The sequence below is a fragment of the Temnothorax longispinosus genome, chromosome 9, assembly GCF_030848805.1.
Source record: "Temnothorax longispinosus isolate EJ_2023e chromosome 9, Tlon_JGU_v1, whole genome shotgun sequence".
Taxonomy (NCBI): Eukaryota; Metazoa; Arthropoda; class Insecta; order Hymenoptera; family Formicidae; genus Temnothorax; species Temnothorax longispinosus.
The window spans coordinates 6,638,845-6,666,041 of NC_092366.1; the positions used below are offsets into that span (position 1 = coordinate 6,638,845).

General features: G+C 44.1%; 1 protein-coding gene across 4 annotated transcripts in view; it reads left to right on the forward strand.

The window, feature by feature from the left end:
* The window catches only part of LOC139819610 (uncharacterized), a 167,930-nt gene that overhangs the window by 87,228 nt on the left and 53,505 nt on the right, over positions 1 to 27,197 (forward strand). The window contains exon 1 of one of the 4 annotated variants that reach the window (XM_071789091.1): positions 10,977 to 12,364. The exons of 2 other annotated variants lie outside the window; for them this stretch is intronic. The gene's annotated coding sequence lies outside the window, so the exon portion shown is untranslated. Of the gene's footprint in view, positions 1 to 10,976; positions 12,365 to 27,197 lie in introns of those variants that run through there. One more of the 4 variants, XM_071789093.1, reaches the window with a different exon arrangement.

A 27,197-nucleotide genomic window follows, 5' to 3' on the forward strand; every position in this document is an offset into this window, starting at 1 on the left:
CTTGAGATGGCCTCTTCTGGAAAGAGGAAAATGACAACACTCGCGTAACGACAAAACCGCTCCTCTGCCTCTTATTCCGGCCTCTCGGGAGAAGATCTCTTCCTCTCTCTCTTCCGTTTTCGTTTTCTCACTCACTCCATTCTCTCCTCCTTTCGTCTGTCGTCTCGCCCGAGAAGACACGCGAAATGTTCTTCTCGATTTGTCAACCCGACCTCCCGAAACGTCTTCGACGCTTCTCACTGGGTGAAAAACGCGAAAGCCTACGCACAAAAAGCAAGTTTGTTAAGTGAACGACCACCGTTTCGAAATCGTTTTAATGAGGATTGTTGGATGATATTAAAAAGTATCGAGGCAGGTTGCCTTCTCCATCAAGAAAACATGATGGCAAAAAATCGTTTTAAATCACTGTTATTAATAGTTCTAAAATCCTCATTAATCGGTTTCATCAACGTACGATCCGCTTAAGACATCGATCATTTCGAAATCGTGGAATGTGTTGCGCAAAAAATGGCGCGACGCGCCGTAGCATGGATCCGAGATAAGATCCCGTGCCGTAGGTGCAGAGCATAAGGCCCAAAGTCGTCGAACCGGCAACGCCGGGCCGCCGTGATCCCGCAGTCTCTCTCAGGTAAGGAGAAAAGGAGAGAAAAAGATAGAAGGGTGGGAGGGAGGAGGAATGAATCGCTCCCTTAGAATGTCCTTTGTCGCAGTGTCCCCTTCTTCATCCACCCTCTCCTTATCCGCATCAGGACTAAGCCAGTCCTAAGGCCCGTTCAGGCCCTTCGCATACGTGGAATGCGTGTCTCTACTACACGAAGACCACCGCCACGTCCGTCGTCTGGAAACCTACACCGCGTTCGATCCTTTATGCTCCAATAATTTTGGAAGATAGATAAGTAGATTGTATCTACCACGATTTAGCGATAGATTGCATCAAATCTGATACTACGACATTACGTATTGTGTTTCACATCATATATAAATATCGCATAAGATCAAATTTTTTTATTAGCTTGTGACGCGAGACAAGTTCACACTTACTGTCATCTGTTTTGCTCCGTTATCCAAACCGAGAATCACAAACGTATGTACAAATCTAGTCACAAATCTACAGCTTCACGAATTTTTGCTACAATCTCGTTCTGATCGACGAAAAGAGGGGATGGAGACAAGTAGGGGAAGGGAGCCACAGGTATTTACGATGGCACTCGGCCGGTGACATGGGTTTCTTCGACCAATGAATTTTAATTCCTCGGGCCCCGGCAGCCCCGCTGCGACACCAGGACGATGATTTAATATTTTAAGAAAATGAGGGGTCCGTCCTTAATTTAAGCGCGCTCGTCGTGGAGGACGGGCCTGTATTGCTCTGGCAGCGGGAGACCTAGAAAGCCATTACCCAGATATTCGATTCGACAGTTTGAGAATGCCTTGCCTCTCCTCTCGCCCATCTCCTCTGTCTACAATTCGATAATCCCTCTTCACGACGCGCACGACTCGGACTCCGACATTTTGAATAATAATAGCGATGGACAGTGTAACTCTAACGAATCGGTGAGACGATCAGCATTTTCACGGATTAGGATAAAACTTGTGATTTTTTTTTAGTTTGTCGATTAACGCGCAATGTATTGAGAGAGATGCAAGTCCCTAGTTTTGCTTCTTCTAACGCGTGAGATATATTTTGACTTACTACAAATTAATTCTCTTACAGATCAATCATCAAAATAGGAAATTAAGAATAATTTTGTATTTCGATGCTATTCTCGCACAAGCAACCGTTTTAATTCTCTCAGTTCATTAAAAGCCCTATCCTTAAACATTTATTACATCGTGCAGGCTATCTCGAGTAATTGGAATCTTATCTCAGTATTATCAGCGGCGGGTTAGCATATAAACCAACCTATGAAGACTTTACTTAGATAAAACTTCCTCTCAAACTAGAATCTAAAGATATGAATGATAAAGTTACATTAGATTTTCCCATTTTCTTTTCTGAGTGTATTTAATTAATAATTTTTAAGATAGACAGTGTTATCGGGCAGATTACGTTAATTACCGTCAAGATTTTGGAAGAACACATCGCACATAAGCGAAGAGCAGAGGTGGATACCTGTTGACAGGCATTTGCATGTGAATGCAGCATACTGTCGCGCTAAGCGACTTCTCTAATCTCCACGAGATTATTTTCTGAGGACACGAGTTTTCTCTGGCCATTACCATCTCTTAGAGCGATAATATTAACATCATTTTTTAGATTTTCTTTTGAATAATTTTTTAAAATCTCTTAGCAGTTTATCATTTATTTCATGAAATTCGATAAGCTCGCAATAAGTATGGAAAACTTCAATAATAAACGTGTATATTTAAAAAAGCCACAAGTTGTTTTTTCTGCTTCACATCGAAAACATATCGTAACAATTACAAATGTCAATTTAATCGTCTCCGATATGCGGATATTTAATAATCAACTTGTCTGTCGTTGCAACGTGGACAGAGAAGAGGGATGCGGTCGTTAATTGCGTATATAATATCACGACTTCGTGAGAGAAATAAATGTCGACGTATACGTTCGGGTCGACCAACTTGTGCACAATGCGTGCGGCGAACAAATTTATTTATTTACTTATTTATTTATTTATTTATTTCGGCAACAATAATTAAACGACGCGGCATATTTGATGCAGCATTATCTGCCAGTCTGCACGAATTACATGGCTCGTGATGCTTTGATCGCAGTCATTGCTTGTGTTTATCGTGAAAGGATACCCGAACAGCCGCAGGCGGAAGTCCCGAGGGAGGAAGAAAAAAAGCGATTGCCCCTTCGAGAGAGAAGAAAAACAAAGCGGGAGTGCGACGGCGTGTTCTACCTAACTTTCGCCTAAACGACGATGGATTTTCTGAAATTGCCGTTAGCGCCGACGATCTTTTCGCAAAATATATTCACGTAGCTGTATATGACTCGCGCATAAACGTTACACTTCTAATGTGACACATGGGTATCACTAATCGTAAATTCATCAACAGATACAGAAAAATTAAAAGCATAGGCAGATTATCGAAATAAGTATACGTCAAGCTGTACACGATGTATTTTAAATAATTATAGATAAGTCTCTTGAAATAGCAAATGATAATACATTCGCCAACAAGCGAAGACGTTTAGACTTGAAGCTCTATTCCAACAAAGAATCCGAAGTTCCGAGTCAATGCCGGGTAGACGAAGATCCAACAATAGCTCGTTCTTTTTAACGAGCGTCGCTTATTATGTCGCGTTTGTAGGAGCGTTTCTTGAGCACGAAAGCAGGTAGGAGGAGCGGTGGAAAGGAATAATTAAAGCGCATTTATGTGTAGGCCAATTCGTGATCACCGTCGCCGTCGGCTTCACGGTCTGAATAGGTCCTGGGATGACGTATTAGCTCATATTTGTCTCCCGACAATACCGGCTAAACTCTCTGCCCAGGTGCCCGTCGTTTTACACTCTTCCATCTCTCGGGAGGACGCGCGTGCATGGAATTATAATGGGATAGACCGTAACAGAACGGGAGATGGGCAACAGCCGCGGCAAAAGGGGGCGATCTGGGAAGTCCCAGAAGCAACCTGACAAACAGAATGCAAAAAGGGAAAGAACATCAAAATCTCAAAGATTAGGATAAATCAAAGAATCCATACATTCATGATTCAAACTTTGCGAAACCATTATAAAATTAATTATTAAAAGTAGAAAATACTCGCTTCCTTTTACTTTTAGTATCAATAAATGTTTCAGCATTGCTAGATCTACGTTGATTAAAGTCGGAAATAATTGATTTAAGGAATGTTTTAATATAAGTACTAGCTAAACGAAGGGCGAGAGGACAAATGCGGTCGGTCCTGCAGTTCCACTATCCACATTCCTCGCTCCCTACGGGTGGCCCGCCTCGTTCACTCTTGTCGTCTTTGTCCGGCGCATTAAGGCCGTGATAGTTACGCGGTGTGTTTTTGTGATTGATCGCGTGATCTTGTCATCCGATATAATAAAAGATCGCATTTAATCCGCGTCGCATACGGCGTTCCAATTTGGCCTTCTAATCGATGAAACAACAAACCGCGATTATTCTGGGAGATGATTATAAATCAAGAATTTAGAGCGTCGCGCGAATAACGGGCGGACATTCCCTGCGACAATCTCGCGGCGCGAAAAAAGATGGCGGTCGTCAAATTGATACATATTAATAAGAGCGGGGATTCGCGTTGTCAGATTTTTGCATAAATTTGAATCGGTGCGCGCGCACTCAGCAAGGATCTCAAATTTGAATAATCGGGAATAATTCCGAAGTTTTCTCCGTGTAAACGCGCTGTAATCAGCGCAGAAGCGCGCGCGCCCGCGCGCGGGCGTGCACTACTCGCCTGCGAAACATTTCACCATGTAACACCTCGCGATGGGTAATTAACCGCGCGAGCGCGGAATCGGAAAACGTGCGGATTTCGCTTCCGCGAGCAAACGCTCGACGTGTTTGCGCTTTTAATGAATCTTGACCGAGTAATGGCGCGTCTTTGTTTACTCGTTCCGATGCGAAATACCGCTATTAATTAGAATAATCAGCTTTATTAATCAGTTAGATAAACAAGTCTTAGCTCAATCAATTATAATTCATTAGACTGATCAGAAACCGGGGAACAGCTTCATGCAAAGCACAGTTTGTACCGTGCAAAATTCTGTTTTCTTTTTTGCTCGTAAATTCATTTCTTGCACGACTTTTCTTTCCTATATTTTCTTTGCGCATTTTCTCTCATAATAATAAAGATCATATTAACATCGATATTTTATAACATATCGCGGCTACTGAGAAATTAGCTTAAAGATGGGTCTCTAACCGGATCGGGAGATATCGCGGAATCACCAAATTTCGTATTGCTGATTGGTAAGCTCTGACAATACCGGCCAAGTGACGATGTAACGTACGTCTCTATATATGTACATGTACAACCTAACTATGTCGTGCGAAATGCCCGCCTGTTGTAGCGATGTCTACGAGTGAGCAAGTATTTTCTACTAGAGCAATACGTGTCTCAGAAAACATTTTAATGTCCGCAGAAGAGTAACGCGTTTACACATAGAGAATATGTAATACTTTTAGAGAACTAAATTATTCAAGAATTGAAGGATATTTGCAATATACTTATACAAGGAATAATTGTGTGCCATGGAAAATTGCTTTTCATTTTTCTTTACGTATTAAATAATATATTCAGCACAAAGTGTGAATATTGCGAGGCAAAAGATCTTTTTGCACTTAATTATACTTGACAATCATTCGGTCGGGTTTTCGAATACGTTCTTCGCGTTCACACCCCGTTCGAACACCTCGCCTCGCCGCCGCCACGTTGCAGAGAGTTTGCTGCACGCAAATGAAGAATTGTCAGCCAAATACGGTTCGAGAGTGGTAAGGGGCGCTAGTAGGGGATGAATGGGACGTAATGCCGGGTCTACCCTGATTGTTGCACTCCTTTCCCTTCCTCGACCTCTCGAACCCATCGGAATTTCCAGTACGAATTTCCGGCTGCGACGTCACTTCCGTCGACGGGGAACAAGCGAATCCAGCTGTCCAGAATCGTCTATCCCGCCCCTATTTAAGTCTTTCCATCCTCACCGAGGTGTCATCTTCGCACTCATAACGATCTGAAACGCGCGCGATTTAAACTCGTTAACATCTGGCATTCTTCCAATGTTTCTGGTTTATTTATGGTTAATAATTTAATCTATATCCCCTTTACAATTTCAAGTCTCTTCAAGCGTGTCGTTTCAGTTATTTCCATTTGTCATTAATGGATTATCTAGTCTGTAACTTATTTCTTTTGCAAAACACAGCTTAACAGAAGAAAATTTTCGATTAACATAAATTACTAAACCGACGATCAAGAGGTAGAGAGTTCCGTATTCAGACGGTTATCAATAATAAAACTAGAAAAGTAAATATAATTACCGTATGTACAATGCCGTGTTTGTGCGACGACGACGCAACAATCGTGAGGTTTGCTCCATGAAAACGGGGCCCTCTTTCATAGCGTACCGACACGAGGAATTAAGATTTCAGCGACTCCCGCGAGATCGACCCGCTAGCCAATTTAATCTTCGCGAGTGAAATTCTTCTCTCCTACTCTTCGGTCACAATGCGTTTCGCGGATGGATGTTCGAATTATACCGTCACTACAGTGAAAAATGACGCACATAAAACGATTTCTTTTATCCAATAGCGTATATATAATACATTAAATGCAGTAAGCATCCGTAAAAAAATAGATTTTTCTTTCTAAATTCTTATTTTGATAGACACAGATTTTACAAGTGAAGAAAGATGTATTAGGTTTAAAAAAGAAGAAAATATTATTACTACGACTCTATTATTGGTATTGTTATTGTTAGTGTTAGTATAGTTGTTACGTCTACGATGTTCCGTCGAAGGATATCCTAAAAAAATGTCTCTCATCCGGCAGCCAACAATAGCACCAGAATAATGATACGCGCGACCATTCACTGCATTGTATTACCTACATCGTGTCACGGCATTGTTTCCCGCGTGTTCGGGTGTCATCCCTCGGCGCGAAATGGCTCGACACGCTTTCTCGTTCCCCGCGTGCCACCCCTGCACCACCACCCTCGCGAGGGATGTACCTGTCTTCCGAGTTGGCCGCCTCTTTATTATCATTATCGCCATCGCGGACTTAATGTCGAAGCCGAACGCGACCGCGTCGGCGGTATTTTCCTATTATCGCTCCGCGTAACTCGCTCGCATGTAATGTTTTTTCCCGTGTGCGCTGTTGTGCGTGTACGACGCATTTTTATTAGCCTGTGTTGCGAGATTTTGACTTTTTAACGAATAGCATACAACGGCCACATCATTTTACGTTACGCAGTAAATCACGTCGATAATTGATCGGGCGTAAATTAAAATACCGCCGCGTTTTATTGAATTGGTTGCTTTTGTAACGTTTATTAAATTGTCCTGTTAACCTCCGTTAATTAATGTAATGCAATATGCATAATTCTAGATTGGAAAGGGAGAAATAAAAACGCACTGAAAGTCGGGAAAATAATTGAAAACAATGCGCCACGAATTTTGTACGAATGGGTATCGAAATCAGAAACGATCCATCAATAGGATCACAATGAGGGTCAGGCACGAACCAAAAATGGCGGAAGCAACGCGGACGGTCAAGGAAGGTCGACGAGGAAGGGCGGGAAGGGACGGGAGGGACATTGAAAAGCGGTCCTGCGATCAAGAGAGCCAATTACCCACCCTCGCACAAGTGCACCCCGTCGAACATATTTTTCCTACGTAGCTTACGTGAACACTCGAAGCGTACTCGAGCGCTCGCATATGCGAGCTGCATTTCGAGGAGGCGGGCGCGCATAATGCCTCGCAAATCTCCGCGCATGCACATTATATACGGATCGGGATCATGCATCGAGTCGGCTCGCGGGCCGAGGGAACCGCGGCAAAGGGACGGCGAGAGGGGACGAGGAAAGGCTAATAAAGCTAAGGGTGCCCCACGACGTCACATTTATTCGACCAAATTTACCGCGAAAACATATTTGCTCCGGGAAAGTCCCGGCCGATCTTCAAGCTCCACGTGCACCCGCACTTTTTGTTGCCGCTCGCATTTTCTAAAAGCGACGGATTTCCCTCAAAGCTGATACGCATTGTCGATTGAAAAACTTGTCAAAATTCCAATCAAATCGAAAATAGAGTAAGCATCCATGAATAATAAAGCGTACCTACATATTTCTTTTTATTTTCTCGGGATGAAATTGATCAAATTAAAAAATGTTGCTAATTAGGAACTATTAAATTACTTAGTCAATAATATTCGCTATTAGAAAACAATTTATAATAATGGAAACATTGAAGAACAGATTTAGTAAAGATTTAGTAATCTTGAGAATTTCAAAATTTACTCCGAACGGCGGAAACACGTCTTCTAAATGAATTGGAATGCGCTTCTTGCGTTTTGATTTTAATAAGCAGCATGTTGCTTCTTTTATAGCAAAAAATATTCAACACCTTTGACGGGCACACACACGATGCCGTCCGTTGGACGACCGTTATAAATTTGCTGCGAAAACCCCTGATTTTTAGTGGCAATGATTTTGCGGGGATATGACACCCGCCTACACGAGGCTACCATGTAAGGTGCGTGTATTTTGGCGATTTTTACGACGGGGCTTTACGAGTCCCGAGCGTTCTCGGGAACCTCGTAATGACCTTCGGAAGTTTGCGGAAAAAAGGTCGAGCAAGAGTCGCCCGCGAGAATCGACGAGGCCTCTGAGAAGCTTCGAAGCCTTCTCCCGCAAGGGAACGTGATAATGCGGGACAGCGAACATATCGGTTCATTATGTGCCGTTTACCGTTTACCGTTAGTTAAAATTTACCCTTTGTAATATAAACGTGGATTTAAAATTTAGAGAAAATTTATAGGGTATTATCTTCTCCGTTAGAATAATAGAAATTAAAAATTTAGAAATTTAAATTTAAATTCTTTAGCAAAATGTTATGAATATGATAATTATTATATACATTATGATTATAATAATGTAGTAATTCTCATCAAAGCTTCGGTTGATATGTCAGTTGGAAGCCTATCAGATGTAGCTGTTTGTTTGGCCTCCCGACTTGGTATCAAATTAGAACTGCTTTCCATCTGACGTCCGCCCCGCCCCAATACAGCTTCCGAATCCCGAACTGACCTGTCCAAAGGGCCGACCACCCTAGAGCAGAAACGAGCTAAGGTCACCACCACGTGACCGCAAGACATATACCTGCGGGCGTCACGAGTCGCGATATGATATCTCTGCCTTGTTTCTGAATATGAGATTTGGCGATCCGTACAGATTCTTTTGAGTACGTTATTTGGATGCAAAACATCCAAGACGTAATCTAGATTTAAGTAATTTAATTTTTATAATTAGCCGCGGGGTTGATCGTCGAAAGTTGGAGCCGCGACTCTCCGTCCATTGGTCGATTGGCGGTTTCTTCAAACGGACTAGAAAAAAAAAACAGTCGCGGCATAGAATCTCATCCTTATTGGATTACGAAAGGAACAATCCTAAGATCCGTTAACGAGTCCTGCGGACGGCAGGATCCGCGATAGAAATCCTAATATCTTCTGACAGGCGTGCCAAGGAGGGCCAGTCGGCGCCTTTCCGAACTATCCGCCGCAATTATCCGAGACCTCTGTCGGCTGATTTTTCTTTTTTTTTTCCTTTTTCTTCGCCCTCCTCCGACAGGACCATCCGCAGGACCAGCCATTGTCCTCACCTCCGTTCCGTGTTTTTCTCTCGCTGGTAGATGCGAGCTAAGATAAAAGTTTTGACAAGTGCACTCTGGTCCAGCAACCGTGAACATTGCGGAGGACCGGAGCGAACCGTTCGGTTGAAACTCGGGAGGGCTATTTACCCATTTCCACTTCTGGAATTTAATCCTAGAATGCACAAATCTGTTCTATATACGTATAAATACGTCATGTTGAATTTACGTTTGAAGTAATTGCTGCTACAATCGATCCATGTTACGTGTTCGATGAATTAACATATCAATTCACAACAAGATACAAGTATTATTCGTATCGCTCCATGCATATGCGCGCGCGCGCATGCACACAAACACACACACACACACACACACACACACACACACACACACACACACACAGATTATACGACTATCGATAGCGTTGTTAGTGTCACTGCGCTCTAATCTAATGTTTATTATACTTTTAGCGCGTTTCAAGGCTAAAGCGATCATTAAATGAAAAACTGAGTTGGACAAGGAAACGAAGTTAATATTGAAAATGCATATCGCGTATGTAAATTGGCTTTATAAGTCGACCTGGTTCGGCACGGTAAAAAAAGAACGAAGATAATGACTCGACGTGTTCCTACGTAATCGCTCGAAAAACTGACGCCGATCGCATACCGACTTACCGTCGATCCGAAACGGTTTTATCCAGTTCCTTACCGGTTCGTTCACCCGTCGGATGGCCTCAAGTATCCGGTTGGCCCGATTAGGGAATGCCATAGTCGCACGATTAGTCGCGCTGCTCGACTCGAAGAAAATAAAGATCGAATTTTTCAATAAAATAACATCAAACAATTAATTTCTTTCGTGATTAGAGAGACATAAATTGTTGAAAATGATGATTTTACGTCCTAGATTGTATTGCTTATACATGTGTACATTTGTGAGTAAACCATTCGGAATTATATTATCCTTGCTATAAGCTTGAATAAAATTACGAACAACGTGACATTGTAGACACCGTCCCTCACTTTTTTTCCTTCTTCGTCTTTCTCTCTCCCTCTCTCTCTCACCTTAATTTAACGTTAAGACGCTTAGTTAGGGGAGACTCGAGGCGGGTTTCCGGTACGTAGCCCATCGTCTCGCAATATCGCGGACGCGAGAAAAGATTTCTAACATGTCGCTACGAGAGCGCGGCCGTTCGCTGGCGCGAGACACGACGAGGCGGAGCGTAATAAAAATAAGTAATTACTGCAAGTAATCCTCCCCTCTGCTTCCCCGCGACGAGCTCCTCCGCCCCGCGCGAGTCGTTCAATTAACGGGAATACTGTTGTCTTCCCACCCAATCCTCTCTTCCACTCGCTCCTCTCACTCTCCCTCACCCTCCCTCACCCTCACCCTCACCCTCTCTCTCTCTCTCTCTCTCTTACTCGGCTCCTCGCGCCCCTCGCGCCCCTTAGTCCCTCTTTCCCTCCACCTACCCCTCTCGCCAGTCCACAAAACCCGCGAAATGTTTCACTCGCAAAGTCGCGTGGAGCGCGCGCCGCGGCGCAGAGGGGCGCCTCTGACTGGGGGGGAAGGGGCCCCGCGGCGTGGAGGGACCGGTATCGATGCCCCTCCTTCACTCACGCCCCTGACGTCCATCTATCCACCGCTCCCTCCACCGCTGCGGTTCCGAAGACCGCGCGCCATCCCTCCCGCGCCCGGTCCTCGTCCTTACCGCGCGCGCCGCTCTTTCGCGCTCTCTCGCGCTCTCCCCTGCTTGCCCCGCTACTTTGATGCGTGCCGCGTAGTGGGGGAAAGCCGACGACGCGGCGGCTCCTCCGGCCGCCACTCGTTCGCCCGACATCGTGCAGCGCGAATCGGTCTGTCGCTGCTCCGTTTTCTGCGTGTCGCGCGGTGTGCTCCCCGCGACGTGCTCTCGTGCTCACTCGCCGTGTTCCGGTTTACCTTGACTTAAGCGCCCGCGTGCGCGAGACGGAGCGAGGGTCCGCGGGATTAAAAGTCGAGGCCAGTGAAGCCAGTACCAGTGCAGTTCGCGGAATGTGTCGGTAAGAGTCACACTCCGAGCTCTCCGCTGAGCTCTCTTCGCGTTCTCGGAGGCGCGCGTACACGCGGCGGCCGTTTGCTGTTCGGAGCACACACGAAAGTATCCTGAGAGTTAATTCTACGCGCGATCACGGTACATTCTCAGTGATCCAATCGCGTTCAAATCAGTCGGGTCTCGCGGATCACGGAGGTGCGTTCGGAGTGCTGAAATGTGTTTGCGATCGAGGAGAGATTCAAGGATCGTTCCGGTTGATCCAATACCGACTTGGAAAGAAGCCAGTTCCGAGTGCTAATCGGGAATCTAAGAACGTAGGAAATCATCGAAAAGGTGTCGCAGGAGTCGTATCGATTGATCACGCAATTCACCTCGTGTTTCGCGATCCTAGGGAGGAAAATCGCCTTTGACATTAGTCTCAATCGTCGCGTGATAGCTCGATTAGAAGACAACAGAAGAGATTTTAGTCCATATAATGTAATCACCGTTGATTAAACACGGATCAGTGACGCACGATCTTTCATGGATCGACGTACGAGGAAAACGTACCAACACACACCGTCCCATTGATCGAAAGGGAACCTCGAAGCGGAGCGCGCGTCCGAGACCGAGAAGCGAAAGCCTGGAGCATTGGCGGGCGCGCTCGCGGTGGTCGACGAGCAGCGCGACGTGCGTGCGTTCCCGAGATCGATAGCCCGAGGAGGAGGACAGGACGAAGGATCCTCGCGAGCGCGAGGCACGAGGACTCGTCCCGTGGACACCTGCTCGCGATGCCGTCGCGCGTCGCTGCGTCGCTGCGCGGCGCGCCGTGAGGATCGCTTGTGTGTGCCGTGTGTGAGGAGCAGCGCGAGAAAGAGAGAGAGAGAGAGAAAGAGGGAAAGGAGAGAGAAAGAGAGTCGTGAGGAAATCACCGATCTACGAGACTCGCGACGTGGAATCGTCGTCGTCGTCGTCTTCTGAAAGTGAGAAAGAGTGCTGGTTCGCGATCTTGCCGAGGATCTAGCGGTTCGATCAGCTCAACAGCCTACGCATGCCGGCGATCGTGGTGAGTGTATATCATGTATATGCTCGCGATAACTTAGCTTTTTATCACTTCGTGGAAGATTGACGTAGCCGATAAGCGCGTAACTCTCACTCCGACTCGATGATCCGATTCCTGTAGGCGATTTATCGATGCGTTACGGAGAAACCAATCAATTGTAGGCATGAAACTTCAGACGCTAGGATTTCTAGGATTTTTTTTTGCGAAATTTATCTTTAGAAGTCGAGGAAGATTTATATTAATCAATTAATCAATCGTCAAAATATTGTACTCATTAATCATAGGGATAAAGAATTAAGGAATTGTCTCCTCTTCATATTTAAATATTCTTTTAGTCTTTATTTATTTGCATACATATGTACCTACATATATTTATACATATATATATATATATATATATATATATATATATATACATATGTATATTAAAAATTGCGTACATTACATATAAATTTAACTGATATTCATAAATTTCTAACGTATTTAAAAATTAAAATATCCATTGCAAATGTAAGCACCATCTCTATTTACTGGAAAATATATAAATGAAAAATTAATGGGCCGGTCACATGAATTCAGATTTTACTTATTCATGCGTTTATTAATTAAATATTAAAAGCTTTGCAGATAATATAAATTAAAAAATTATTCGCTTCTGCGCGAATATAAATTCACATTTTATTAAATTTGTGCGTACAATATATATAAATTAAAAATCGCTCTTATATGATTTGATCCGAATCTCATTTATTTATACATGCCGTAGTTAAACATTTCATGTTTCGTGGCAAATATGTGATTAAAAATTAAACTATTCATTGCAAATATAATTTTCAGTTTTCAAAAAAGTTCGGAAACACGAGATTATATTTTTTGATTGAGGATTTTTCTCCATTCGCTCGCTTCGTGCGATATCTATTCGTGTCTAGTATCTATGATTCTTCTTTTGAGACACTTGTCATCTATCTGTAAATGGGAAAACATTGTCCCTATATAGTCTGTCTTTGTAGGCGGGAAGGGTTAGTGTCCACGTGTGAAGTCCTCGTTTACACAGCAGCAATCAAAATATTTCTCGTTCTTCGACCAAAGTTCCCGCGTTTGTACTCACAGGAGTGGCGTTAACCCTCAGGGGTTTAATGTCCAGCACAGTTCGTGGCACGCGTTTGTCGCAGTTCTAATTCGTGACAACTGTGTGAGCTTACGGTTTCGTGTTTCAACTCCTCGGATCTTTAAACACATTTTCGTTCTTAGATCGTTAAATCCTTTGCACCCTCGTAATCTTTAAATGCTGATTTAGATTCTTGGACCCTAAAGTCTCCACCAACGTAAACGTATGCTCTTGGATCTACGGGACCTTTCGGGAATATTTCAAATTCTGCGATTCTCTCCCGAGTGTTTCGCTCGACGAGCCGACTCGTCTGCATTCCTCTTGTCTCTGTTCGCTGTTCGTAGACAGAAATGTTTTTCGCGGCTGAAGCATCGCGTCGACCGATAGCTACGAGAAGACTGAGAAGAAATTTCCGAGTAAGGTATTGCGAGAGAGAGAGAGAGAGAGAGAGAGAGAGAGAGAGAGAGAGAGAGAGAGAGAGAGAAAGAGAGAGAGAGCGGGACACGCAGGCGCGTCCGCTGCCACGTGGTCGTCGCGGTCGGATCCGGGCGACTAGGTGTTAACCTTTTTCGAAAATCGACTGTCTACGTCGCCGTTGTGGCGGAAGGCGAAGGCCGGCAAGCGTCGTGTAGCTTTGGCAAAACAAGTTACGTGAGCCCTGGCCCGCCGCCAAGCGGTTTTTAACTTTCGAGTCGAACCCGAATATTCTTTGCAAAGACCGTCCCTTATGACTTCCTGGGGAATAGCATAAATTGTGTCATTGATTTTTAAATTATAATTAGCGAAACTGCTACTTCGATTTTCGATACAACAAGCTCGAGCTTACCCCATTTCTAAATTTATTTAAGAAAGAAGTTGACTGTGAACATGGTTCTTAGCCAATTTTACAATACAATTTCTATAGATCTAACAATAAATCGCGTAGCTCCATTTGCTTGTGAGATCTTTTATGAGAGATATCTCGAACGCGACGCTTCTGGGTTGCGTTAAACAAATACGAGATTGGTCAATTAACGTTTCTTTGGCACGCGTTTTCTATTAGTTATGCGAGATTAACTGCAAATTGACGCAACCGGACGCAAACGGACGTGTCTTTCCGTGCGATTTATCCGCGTTATCGCTGGATTTATCGAGCTTGGCGAGGTTTTTCTCCACCCGATTTCTCTCAAAATCACGGGCCCCATTTGCGATAAGGCTTGTTTGTCGATCACATTATCGTCCACAATTTTGTAAATACGATGTGCATATAAAAGACTTGTCTATAGCAGCCGAAGTTGGCGGACTTCTGGACGATACTGTACATCTCACATGATGCTATCTCATGACAGATACGCGGGAACGGCCGATCGAACCAATTAAAACCTCATGGCTGGCGTAATCAGAAATGAGGAGTATTAGTCTATAATTCTCCATAATTCTGTAATTCTGCGGATTAACCTGCATTTAGATGATATCAGGAATTTCCCTGCAGGTCCATTACCAAACCGCGAAAATTGTTAAGCGGGCCGGACTAAATTTTCTCGTCAGAAAATAACGGAAGGGGCGCGATACTAAATTCGAAGTGATGGCCGCGGCGCGCATCGACTCGCGACTTTCCAGAGACTCGCGGAGACTTTTTTTTCCGCCCTCCCCGGCGTTATTGCGATACGCCGCCGCGCTCCCCCAAGGAATCACGGTTAGCGAAATTATTTTCGAAGGCGGATATAAAGCGCGCGTTATAACTCGTAAGGAAAGTTGCTCGAATATGAGTGCGCCGGGCGCAACGTATGTAGGTATAAAATATTTCCAACGTCGCGATATTAGTTCGCCGACTATTTTCAGTTTGGCAGAGAACTAGGGCGCGTTTACGCGCGCTATCGTATCAAGGTTGCGCCGTGTGAGATCGCGCAGCGGCCAGGTAATTTGTCTTTTGCTACTAGGTACTCGATGATACCGATCGCTCGTCTAAAGATAGCACGCAACAAACGAGAATTAATGCCACGCCAGCTGTGTGTATATGTGCGTATCCATTTATTTTTTGATATATCCATAAATATATTTGTTTGTTTGTACCAATTTACACAGTTTCTTGAAAAGCAATAATTTCGCCACTCAAACAGTATATAGATAGTAAGCGATACATAGCTTATATATTTTATGTAAATCGTAAATTCAAATATACTATATATCGAATTTTCGGTATATATACTATAAACACCGAAATTGCAAAAGTTAATCTAAGAGTTATAAACTCTGAATGAATTCAAATATGTGAAAGTTAATTTAATAATTAGATGTAACAAAAGCATGACTTTCGCAAAAATATCCGAAAGGCTTGTTAGCAGGAGTGACACTGTTTTTTAAAGTATGATATCCACTCGAGGCTAAAGGATTGCTCACGGCCGTTTTGGGGATGACAGCCGGGAGCGACGGGAGGTACGCTAGAACGTCCGCGCACGAAGATATACTTAACTTTTAATTACTATCATATAACTAATTAGCCCCGGGTGGGCGGGGGTTTTGTATATTAATTTAATTTTCAATCTCACAGGGTAATTCTTGGCGCAACGTTAGTTTTAATCAACCCTCCGACGCGCTCCACACGCCAGCACGACTCCGCAGGCGGTGGATCGCGAGAAGCGACGTCGGAGGGGGAGGAAACCGGGACGGGAGAGGGGGATGGATGGTTGGTGGCTAAGGGTGGCTCGGAGCGCTTCGGGGATAGAGTTGAGGGGCAACGGCGGAACGGAGTACACCTACTCAGCTAATAAAAAGCGGCAATAAAAAGCACCCCTTAGGACCACTATGGATATCTCGCTTTCCTCCCCCCCTCCTCCGTCGCACCGCCCCATGGAATCGCCGTATTTCTTTCTCTGTCTTTGTATACCAGGTTTATTCACCTGCCCGGGATTAACTTTAATCAAGTATTTACATTTTAATTCGCTGCCATGTACACACTGAACCGAGCCGGCCGCCCTTTACGATAACATCGTCGTTTAATTGCAAACTGCCACTTCCCGACGAGACGTTTGCTAGCGCGAGCAAGTCCATGTCGATTTCGTTTTCTCCTTACCCTCTCCAACCGCTACGATAATGAGGACACTTAGACGAAGATTTTCCTTTATCAGTGATCGAGCCAAAAACGATTCGAAATTAAATATGAAGATTACGATAACTGTGCAAAAATAGCGAGAAAACATTGACGGCTGACAGATTGATCACGCTAGCACGTGAATTTATACGATTACATCATGTTTATTATGATAAATGTAGGAGTAATCGTGCTAGATAGTGTTAATAAACATGTGGCGCCGTACATTTTCTGAATGCCTATTGATAATTCTTCGGGTTTTATCGCAGATAACAGTTTCAGCAAACAAAATAAGTATATATAACAAGGCAGATTTTAATACATACATATTTAAATTTAAAACATCAGCTACAAGAGTGGTCGATATGTTTCGTGGACATATAGTGTATTTTATAATGCAATTTTGAAATGCAAAAAATTAATTTTACATGTATATACGTAATTAATAGTCGAATACATATTGATGAAAATTAATAGAATAAATCCGGGCTTATAAAAACGTCGAAGCCGCGCGTGAGAGAGCGCTTTTTCTGAAATAATCCTCGATACATTAATCACAAAGAGGATTTATTACTTAGAGCGAGCAGATAAATATTATGCTCGAGGTTAATACCTAAATGGACCATCAACACGCATTATTATCGATGCTTTCGCGGTTTCGCCGACATTTTAGCAAACCTGTTCAACGTTCGCAAATTTCGCACTTCTAATTAGCCTCTCGCCCGACAATTTCTGAATGGCTTATGGAAGCGTGGATATAATAATAATTAATTTTATTGTTGCGTAATCAGTACTCATTGCAGATAAGATTAAAATAATAAATAAAGCGTCCAAAATACGATAACAGGGTGAAGAGATAGAGCCGTAATGTTGAGGAGTCATTTCGATATAGCTGTCTGTTATTTCATTCATATATTTTTTAAAATTTATCTTTTTCTTACAAAGTTTGCCTCTTTTCTAAAACTTAATTCGCGATATAAACCTATCAAATCTGCCACAATATACGGTGCACTCGCGTTACTCGATCGCGCTCGCTTGCGTGTACTAGCCACTCGTATTGACTTGTATTTGTACTCTTCATGAGACATACGTGTGCGTGCGTTCGTGCATTCGCTCGTGCGTGCATGCGTGCGTGCGTGCCTGCCTACGTGCGTGTAAACTCGTCGGGAGTACGCGTCGCGCACACGTGTGCGCGTGGAGGCAAACTTGAGTGCGGTGAACGAAAGAGGAAGGAAGAGTAAACAAGAGCGAGAGGGACGGAGCGGATTCCTACGAGATGGAGAGACGAAGAAGGGGATACAGCTCGAAAAGAGACGAAATGAATTTACGAGGGAGGGAGATGGAGAACACCGAGGCAGAGATAACCGAGTGTAGGTAGAAGGAACAGGAATGAGAGAGCAAAGTAGGAACAGAGAGAGAGAGAGAGAGAGAGAGAGAGAGAGAGAGAGAGAGAAAGAGAGAGAGAGAGCGAGTTAGATAGAGATAAAGCGGGCACAAAACAAAGATAGAAATAGAGAAGGTGGCGCATTGGAAACCGCCGCTTCAACGGAGAGAGATAGAATGACGGGGGTATGACGAGGACAGATAGAGATGGGTGCATATATGCGAGAGAGAACGTGAAAAATAGAAATATATGCAAGACAGCAAGAAAGAGATGGAGACGTGGAGAGAGCGAGCGCGCAATCGAGAGGCAAAGGAGAGACGGAGAGAAACGGAAGACGAGTGTACACCCGCGATAGAGAGAGTGGAAGGAAGATAGCGGGTATGTGGTGAACGCAGATAGAATGTGTGCTGAGGGACTGTGTGGCGGCGGGTGAAGGGGAAGAGAGGTACGCAGGCGCACGTGAGTATGTTACGGGGATGGCCAGAGGGCAGCTAACGTTTATAATATTAACGCTAATGGACTACCTTATACCTTATATACCGACCGACCCCTCGCAAGCCCTCCTCCTTCTCCTCCTCCTCCTCCTCCTCCCTCTCCTCTACGTCTCCAGACACCCTCCTCAGTCCTCGGCGAAGTACAGGATAATATTCATGGATGTATTCAAGCTAATGCACCAAGGCGTCCGCCGTAGTAATAACAAAGTTAAGCCCGAAAGTAATGTTGCGGATTTTTAATTATCGTATTATATTATAAAAAGTTGTGCGGCCGCGCGGAAACGTCGATTTTTAATAACGATTTATACGCCTCGAGTAGCAAAAACAAATTCCAACTAACTTTAATGCCAGGCGGTCGGCTATAAGTTTATTTCGTCTTATTTCGCCGATGAATGCTTGCGATCCGTCTCAAACATATTACGCATAGTCAGGGTGATTCGTGTTTCGATACCGAACATCTTGGAATATTTGATTGGTCTCCACGCATCCATTAAACATGCGGGATATGCGACACTGATGCCCCTTATTGTTTTTTTTTTTTGGTCTTTTTTTTTATATATATATGTGATATACTTGATTCTCACAATTCTACAGCAAACCGCGTAAAAACTTGTCAATTTCATATGGCGCGGGGTCGTGCGGCCCACCTGTCGCGAATCTCAATCTACTCACCCCGTAGAGCACTCTGGGATAATGTATGGTAACGGAACGCCTAAGTAAAAGCCGTTTCGCGTATGTGAGTTTATATCGGTTGGTGGTGTACGTACGTGCGTATGTGTGAAGTGTATGAACACGCCACGACGTGTGCGAATCTCTGCGTGTATGCACGCGCGTGCGCTAGACAGTTCGTGATACTCATTCCGCTTGTCATCTATCGTTAATTTCTAACATTAATGGTGCGACACTTTTTTTTTATTTTACTTTATATATAACGGTATTAATGAAGGGTAAAAAAAATATGGGGACACTATTTATGTACTCATGTAGTAATACCGATAAACTTCCTGACATTGTTTATGTTTTCTTAAAAGCAATGTTATTTTATCAGTAACAAAACACAGGCGCTCTTAAAAATATTTATTGTTTAAACTTTCTCTCTCTCTCTCTCTCACACACACACACACACACACACACACACACACACACACACACACACACACACACACACACACACTATCTCTCTCTCTCTCTTTCTCTCTCTCTCTCTTTCTCTCTCTCGAATATAATTTCTAATGTTTGTTATTTGAATGAGTCTTATCGTCTTTTTTAATGCGAATAAGATAATAGCACAAGTAATAACGACATTTACATAATCGACCGCATGCTGGCACTATTAAATTTGATTACGGTGTGTTTCCGTTCTTATTTAAAACATGACGCGAGATAGATATTGGACAATTTAGACAGTAAAACGGTTGCGAATTCCTAACTGCGAGATAAATATATCAGAGAGTTTCTAAGTATATTAGGAATACATTGCCTTTGCTGAATTATTCGAGTGCTTTCAAGAAATTGCAGGATGCATTAGCTTACATTACGGCAGTTCCATTACATTATGAATATTACTCTGTATATTGATGAAGAGAGGGGCGGAAATATAGGGTTCTTGATATATATGTATATAATATATACATATTATATGACTTGTGTGACGCATTTTATTATTTCTAACATTCTGATGCATCAATATTGCCACCAACCAGTTGATTAATGGAACGCATCTTTCAATCGCTACGATTATGTTAACGATAACAACAATAATGTACATATTTATCGATATTATGGATATTCAAGGTAATTTGATGAACGAGGACGACAGGATGTAATTGAATATTTTAAAATTTTATAACGGTGCGGAACGTTTTAAATGATATGTAAATTTCTTGTCGGTTGAAATGGCGAATAGAAAATGGCGGAATATAGAAACGTATCAGGAACATTGAGATTACCTGAACTTATGAGATGTTGAATTCTCTCTCTCTCTCTTTTTTTCTCTCCCTCTTTCGTAAAGAAACTATGCATATTCTTAAATCCTTCTCACCCCCGCTCTCTTTTTGTACTACGACCCACGGTTAAAACCATCCTAGCGCGGAATTAACAAAATCCTCTCGAATCGGAGTGCCCGGAGCCCTGTGAACCCTTAGAACTCCATTAGCACGCATAATAATAAACAGTGATCGCATGAGTGCGCGTGAAATTAGCATTTCTTTTCCGCTCGTTTCTTTCTCTGTTTTCTTGATGATTGGCGCACAATCTTTGATAATTTAACTATAAATGAGGTATTACTCTAATTATGTTGGAATATAACCCAAATTAGGAAATTATTAATATTTTTGAGCAATCAGATATTATGGGGAATCTAAAAATATCTGCGCACGTAAGGATGGATAATGATTCGATTGAGTTCAATGGGATTTGATGAAGTAAACGACTCTTATGGCCGAGTTCACCAACCTTTCTCAAATTCTCGTTAACGAGTGTTAAATTGACGATCGATTTTTCATGGCTCGTTAAAAGTGGAAGTAATTTAACTGTCATCAGTGCTAATCCACGTTGCCGATACCGAAAGTAAATCAAGTGTATTTAGGAGATTGTCAATAATTTGATGTTGTCTGTTTGAAGATTGAATCGGCCATTAGCGTTGTATGGTCTCTGTAAATAGACAAAAAGTAACGTATTTTTTTATACGTTCGCGTTGGCGCTCGAAATATCGGCATCGCAATTTATATAATAAGAAATACGTGCGCTGCACGTCACGCATTTATGCACACTTATGAGTATTACGAAGAATAGCGACTATCTGATGGGTACTGAAAGTGTGGACACGTTACGGTCGGTTCGAAATAGCGACGTATGCGTGCGTATAATTGTAGGAGATCTCGCTAACGTAACTCTCACGATTTTCCACGACCAGAACCGAGATGGAACGACGTGAAAAGAGGGGCAGCTGGTGGGAGGTAGGGATGAGAGGGAGGCCAGGGGAGCGCAGGCAGCAGCCCCGGCTAATTAAAACCGCGGATGGTAATTAATTAAGCAGACGTCAGAGGAGATCTTAGAATTCTACGCAGCCAGAGATTCCCGCGTGTCGTGGAATGTGACGATGACGGCGAGTCGAACGGTATCGCATTCTTGCACAGCTATCGATCTTTCCGGTTGATGTACGAACGAAAAGAAACGTATACAGATACGCTAATTATACTAGATACATTTTAGAGAAGCATAATAATTCTGCGGGAAATTATTAGAAAGCTGTTATATTAATTAGGTTTCCTGTTCTCATATCTCGACGATAAATTACAGAATGCCTGTAAAAGCACTAGACATTAGCCGAATCCAATTAATCGTTTAGATAGATTTGTTATTAAATGGTCGAATGTATACAGCCTTTCACTTCGACTTGAAAATCGATCGGGCAATCGTTTATCGCGTTCAAATCTAACATTATATGCCAATGGATACTAATTTCTAAATTAGTTCAATCTAATGCAAGCCTTTCACTTTTGATCTTTGACCTTTACTTCGCGCTGGCGCGCGAACAATAATTCTCTTCATCGAGATTAGGAGTATAACGACCTGCCATTCACGAAAGTATGTCTGTTCGTCGTTTTAGGAATTGCTATTTTGAAAAATTGCGCTCTTAGGTACGGGCAGGACCTTCGTAAAGTCTTGTAAGGACAATCTCGTAAGGAGAAGATTTTCTACAACCTGCGCACACGTATATATCGGTCTAATCGAATTTGATATAATTAAAGTCTCCCGGCGGTGTTACTCCCTCTCCACCGTCACCATTCTCTCTCCCCTTCCCCCTCCCCCCGAAATAATTACGGACTCAGGTGTTCCATTGCATTCGTGTCTGCGTTACACCTGTATCCGCTCGTACTTACTTGTACAAATATACTCGTTCGTATCGAAGAGAAGGAAGATACTGTCGGACGAAGGAGAGCTGAGGAGAGCAAGGAGAGAAACGAGAAGAACTTGTGGTAGGTTGGAGGTAAAGTAGGTTTACTCGCAGGAGGAAGCAGAAACGGCGGCAGTAAGATAATACGAAAGCTCTTAAAGGAGGCAAAAAGCGAATTGCCGTAAATCTCGGTGCAGGTTGGCGGATGGTACGAATGGAAGGGGGTAGGGGAAAGCCGGAGAGGGTGTAAGGGTCATTTGGGCCACGGGCCCCGATTCTTTCCGGCTGTAAACGACTACGCTTCGCCGGGTCGGGACCCGTCCCAAACTCTCGTAAAAACCTCACCTCGTCCTCCCGCTAATCGACAACAAACACATTGTCTTTGTATAGTTGCGTGTCCGCCTATCCGCATACCTCCACCCTCTCTCTCTTTCTCTCTCTCTCTTTTCCTCTCTTACCATCGGCTGGCTTCCCCTTCCATTGAATCTTCGTGGATCCGCGATGGGCCTTTCATGCTTGCACGTGAATTACTATGTCGAGCATTGTGACGCTCCGTTCAAACTTTTGCAGAAACAACTATTACTATTGTCTGCATAGAATAGACGTAGGTGGAAGTTTCTATAAGCGATCCTATAGATTAGCCTATAAGAAATATTTAATTTCTTAGGCTGACGAACTCTTTCGCGAATTGCCAGATCGTAAAAGTCCCCTTCTGCCGTCTCTCCCCCACATGTGCACCGCGCGATCGCATCGTCGGGAATTGCTGTTTCATTGGAATCGACGATATTACGAAATCGTCGGGCGTTGTTTTAAGGAGCAATAAAATGGCACAGTTAGGGTAGCCCGCGAAATTAATATCGGCGCTATGCTTCATTCCAAGACGTTAACTCGCCGCGTTTCTTTACGAGCGGAGGGCATACAGACGTACTTTGGAATCTTCAGGAACTGTCGAAATATAGGGGAATTACTTCAAAAAATGAAACGATCGATAGTCTAAACTGGAATGCCATGCTATCACGCTTCTTAATTCCATCTGCAGTCATCGATCAAACGTCCAAAAGTGACAGAGACAAAGCGTTTCAAAGTCACATCGAAAATTTTTACGCTATTATATTATCGTATCATCGTAGACAAGAAATGCAATCTCGGCAAATTTACACACGAGGTTCTGCTTATTAATATATTATTTTCCTTGAGATCGCCGATATCACCATCCCGCAACGTTGGAAAGTGTAACTCTGATTATTATTAATAAAAAAAATGTGAGGTTGTGCACCGTTCTCAAAGAGACCTGGTAATGATGACCAAGACTCGCCCTCGGGCTTTCCATCTTCCAATTCCGCGGCAATAATACGTTACGCGGAAGGTTCAAGAATTCTGCTGCAGCCGGTCGACGACAATAAAGTAGAGTATTTTGTATCTCGTAATAAACCTTCAAGTGGCATAATGAACACCCTTGAGTCCACAAGTACCGAAACGTTCTAGAAGTGCGTCAGAACCAATCGACGTAGCGGAACTCTGAAAATTACGACTGCTTTGTCGTCGCAAGAACGTCATGAGAAATTTGTATCCAGAATTCTTGGAAATTTATTGCGAATATTTACAACTACTAATTCGTTTAATTAGCTCGGCCGCGAGTCTGTCTAAATAAGGATCCATAATCCCAGGCATCTTGCCCTACATCGAGATATGAAATAATGCTCCTATTTCCACCATCTATTTTGTATAAAAATAAATTTACAGAGCTTGATATTTAGGATAGCTTACAATGTCCCAATCTATCTTTTCGGGAATATCAAATGTCTTAAGATTATTGCCCTGGTCTCGCACGAAAAAACACGGTCATTCCCTTAGGGCGCGCCCGAGGCGACCGAGGATCGATGTGGGGATGTAATGATAAGTTCAGGCCGGTAATCACCGACGAGAGAGGGACAGCGCCGGGGAAGACACTGAAAATAATCTAATTATTGGCGAGGACGATTATAGTGATTAGGCGCGTCGCGGCGGCCCTCTTCCCTGTTTGCCACGCACGGCCCACCTATTATAAGTGTATCCTAGAAGGGCGCACAAATGAAAAGGCGTGCGCGCGAGCGCGCGCGCGTGAACGCGAGCTCTCCTTTCTTCGGACGAAGGAAACAGGCGGCAGAGAAGAGAAACAACAACGAAGGACCATGGCACGCAATTACTGAGGAATGCAGACGAAGGAAGAAAGCGGCTTTCTTCCATGTATTGGCCCGCCATGTTCGCTGAATTCGTTTGACGCAATCCTTGCTCTTGGAAATTTCAAATCGGAACAATTCGAGCGCCAAGTTGTTCTTCTGACTCTTCTTAGATCTCCGTCGGAATACTCGCGGAAGTTGAACTCGGTTTCTTAGCTCGTTAAGGATTTTTAAGTTCATTACTCTTTGCGTTCTTAAATAAGGAGATTCATGGACTGATAAACCCTTCGTTTTTACGGTCTTGGAACTTGGATTCATGAACCTCGAATAGCACTCGAGGAAAGTTATTGTAACGAGATAAATAGTACGACTATACTTCTGGGCATGCAGATGCGTTTATAGAGAATTCTCGAAGTTAAAGAAAATAAGACAATAGGATAAAAAAGCTGCAATGATTAGGCGGTACAATGTCTTGAACTTCGCCGAAGAATATCGGGCGTTATAGTCGGCTCTCGAGATTCACGTGGCGCAAAGTAACAAGCTGCCAACGTTGGATATTTATGGGGGCCGTCAAGGGTCAAACCCAGTTTCGCCCAATACGCACAGTTGCCATTCCACATCTTCGCCGCGAGAGAGAGAGAGAGAGAGAGAGAGAGAGAGAGAGAGAGAAAGAGAGAGCGAGAAAGAGGAAAGAGAGGGAATAACAGTTTTATATTTTATATTTAATGCCTTATATACGCCGACGATACAGTTCTGTCCCTGCGGAAACGAGCGAATAGAATTTTCTCCACAAACTTTTCTCGAAATCGATCTCATCGAATCACGAATAGTCTCAGACAATCCAGCGAGAGATATCATATTTTAATGCAATCTAGGACGCGACAATCTAGATGAGATATATCATACACGTACGTATTGTCGCTTCTGACATACGTGTAAGTTTTACGGGTCATTACTTAAAGTATATCTCTGCGAGATAATATTGCCGTTCTGGGTTCTGGGGTTTGTAGTTTCCCCTTGTCCCTTCCCTATGTGCACAGCCACCACGGGAACATGCGAGTGCGCCGCAGTGCGCAATAAAATTAGCGTCTATCGGTCAAGGTAAGTGCGGCGCGCATTAGACAAGGCGGTCGAGCAGGCGGAGATCAGGAAACGTCGGAACAGGGGGAGGCGGGCGTGGTGGAAGCAGTGAAAGCCTAATTGGCCGAAATTAGCAAGTTTAGTCATTAGCGGAGTTTCCGGTGGCGGCGGCGGCGGCGGCGGCGGCGTTGGATTCACTTGACTCCACTTCCTGGGGAAGGAAGGACGGAAGGAAGGTGTGTACAGTCGCCAACCTACACGATACTATGGGTAACGTTGTCGGGGTGTCGTTTCTCGTGTAGCTTTTCAAGGCTCGAATAATAGTGTATTTGGTGGATCCGGACGAAAAAATGATTGGTGTCGTACTGACAATAGTAAAGCGTCATCCAAGTATCGTCGGCGCCGTCGCCGAAACGATTCGTCTCGGTTCTGTCGTGGCCGAGCATCGCGGACATTCACGATCGCCTGTCGTGACCTGCATTACGTCGCATCGTTTGCACTGCGGTCGCGTTGCTTTATCGGCGCGGCGCGGCGCGCGTGAGGCTTATCGCGATCGCAGGGCGGCAAGAGCGAAAAGTTGCTCGCCGAGAGAGGATCGATGACCCACTCGAGGCGGTCCCGCTTCGGTTATACGCTTTAAATACGTCGGTGTCAAGGCGTTGATATCGCGCCGATGGCAAGGTGCAGACCGCAGAATTCCGATGGGAACAGTTATTTGCGGTCTCACGGTGCGAGACGCTCCGCGATGCTCACAAGCGCCTGACACACTCAGCGCGGGACTGTTAACGATCCTATAGTACCGTACAATACCTCGCTTCGATATCACGGTATTTTCTACGCCACCTCCGACAACCCTAAGTTTATTGAAACATTGTCTCTGACTGAACGAATACGATATTTTGCAAGTTCAGAGAACGCTCTTGGCGCAGGTACTTTGTTCAGTGCAGCAATAACGTGAAAAGTATTATGTATGATCGCGTATCACGACCAACACAAAAACACGCCCTCGAAAACGTCGAGATGAATCGTTATTGTTATCTAGAAAAACATCTAGCACTCTCGCGTTATCAATTGTCCTCATGTGTCAGGCGAATTCTGGAAGACGAGATAATACCTACAGGCGGAACAGGCAACTCGAGAAGTAGTGTAGGAGAGAAATAGAGGGAAAAGAAGACCAAAGGGAAAAAGAAAGAGGGAAAGGAGGAGGAGGAGGAGGAGGAGGAGAGCGAGAAGGACGAGGGAAAAGCGCTCGTCCGCAGGGCCACGAGGCAATTACAAAATTGCAAAAATTAACCATAAAACCCGACCGGCATACCGGCGCTACCATAAAGCTAGCCGGACGACCGGCCGATCGGCGCATATTTTTGGCGTTTACGACCAATCACGTGGCCACGCGGAGAACGTCGAGCGGTATACGCGTTTCCCTCCCCTCGCGCGAGTACGGCCCGCGCGGGTGGATTCTCCCCGCGGAAAGAAAATTGCACGGCGATTTTGCACCGCCATTCGAAATGCCGCTGTAAAACGTCTGCCCTTCTCCCATCTCTCTCTCTCTCTCTCTCTCTCTCCCCTTCCCCTCTTCTCCCCTCGTCACTCGCCCCGTTCGCATCTCCCTATCCGCATTTCTTCCCATCATTCCTCCTGCT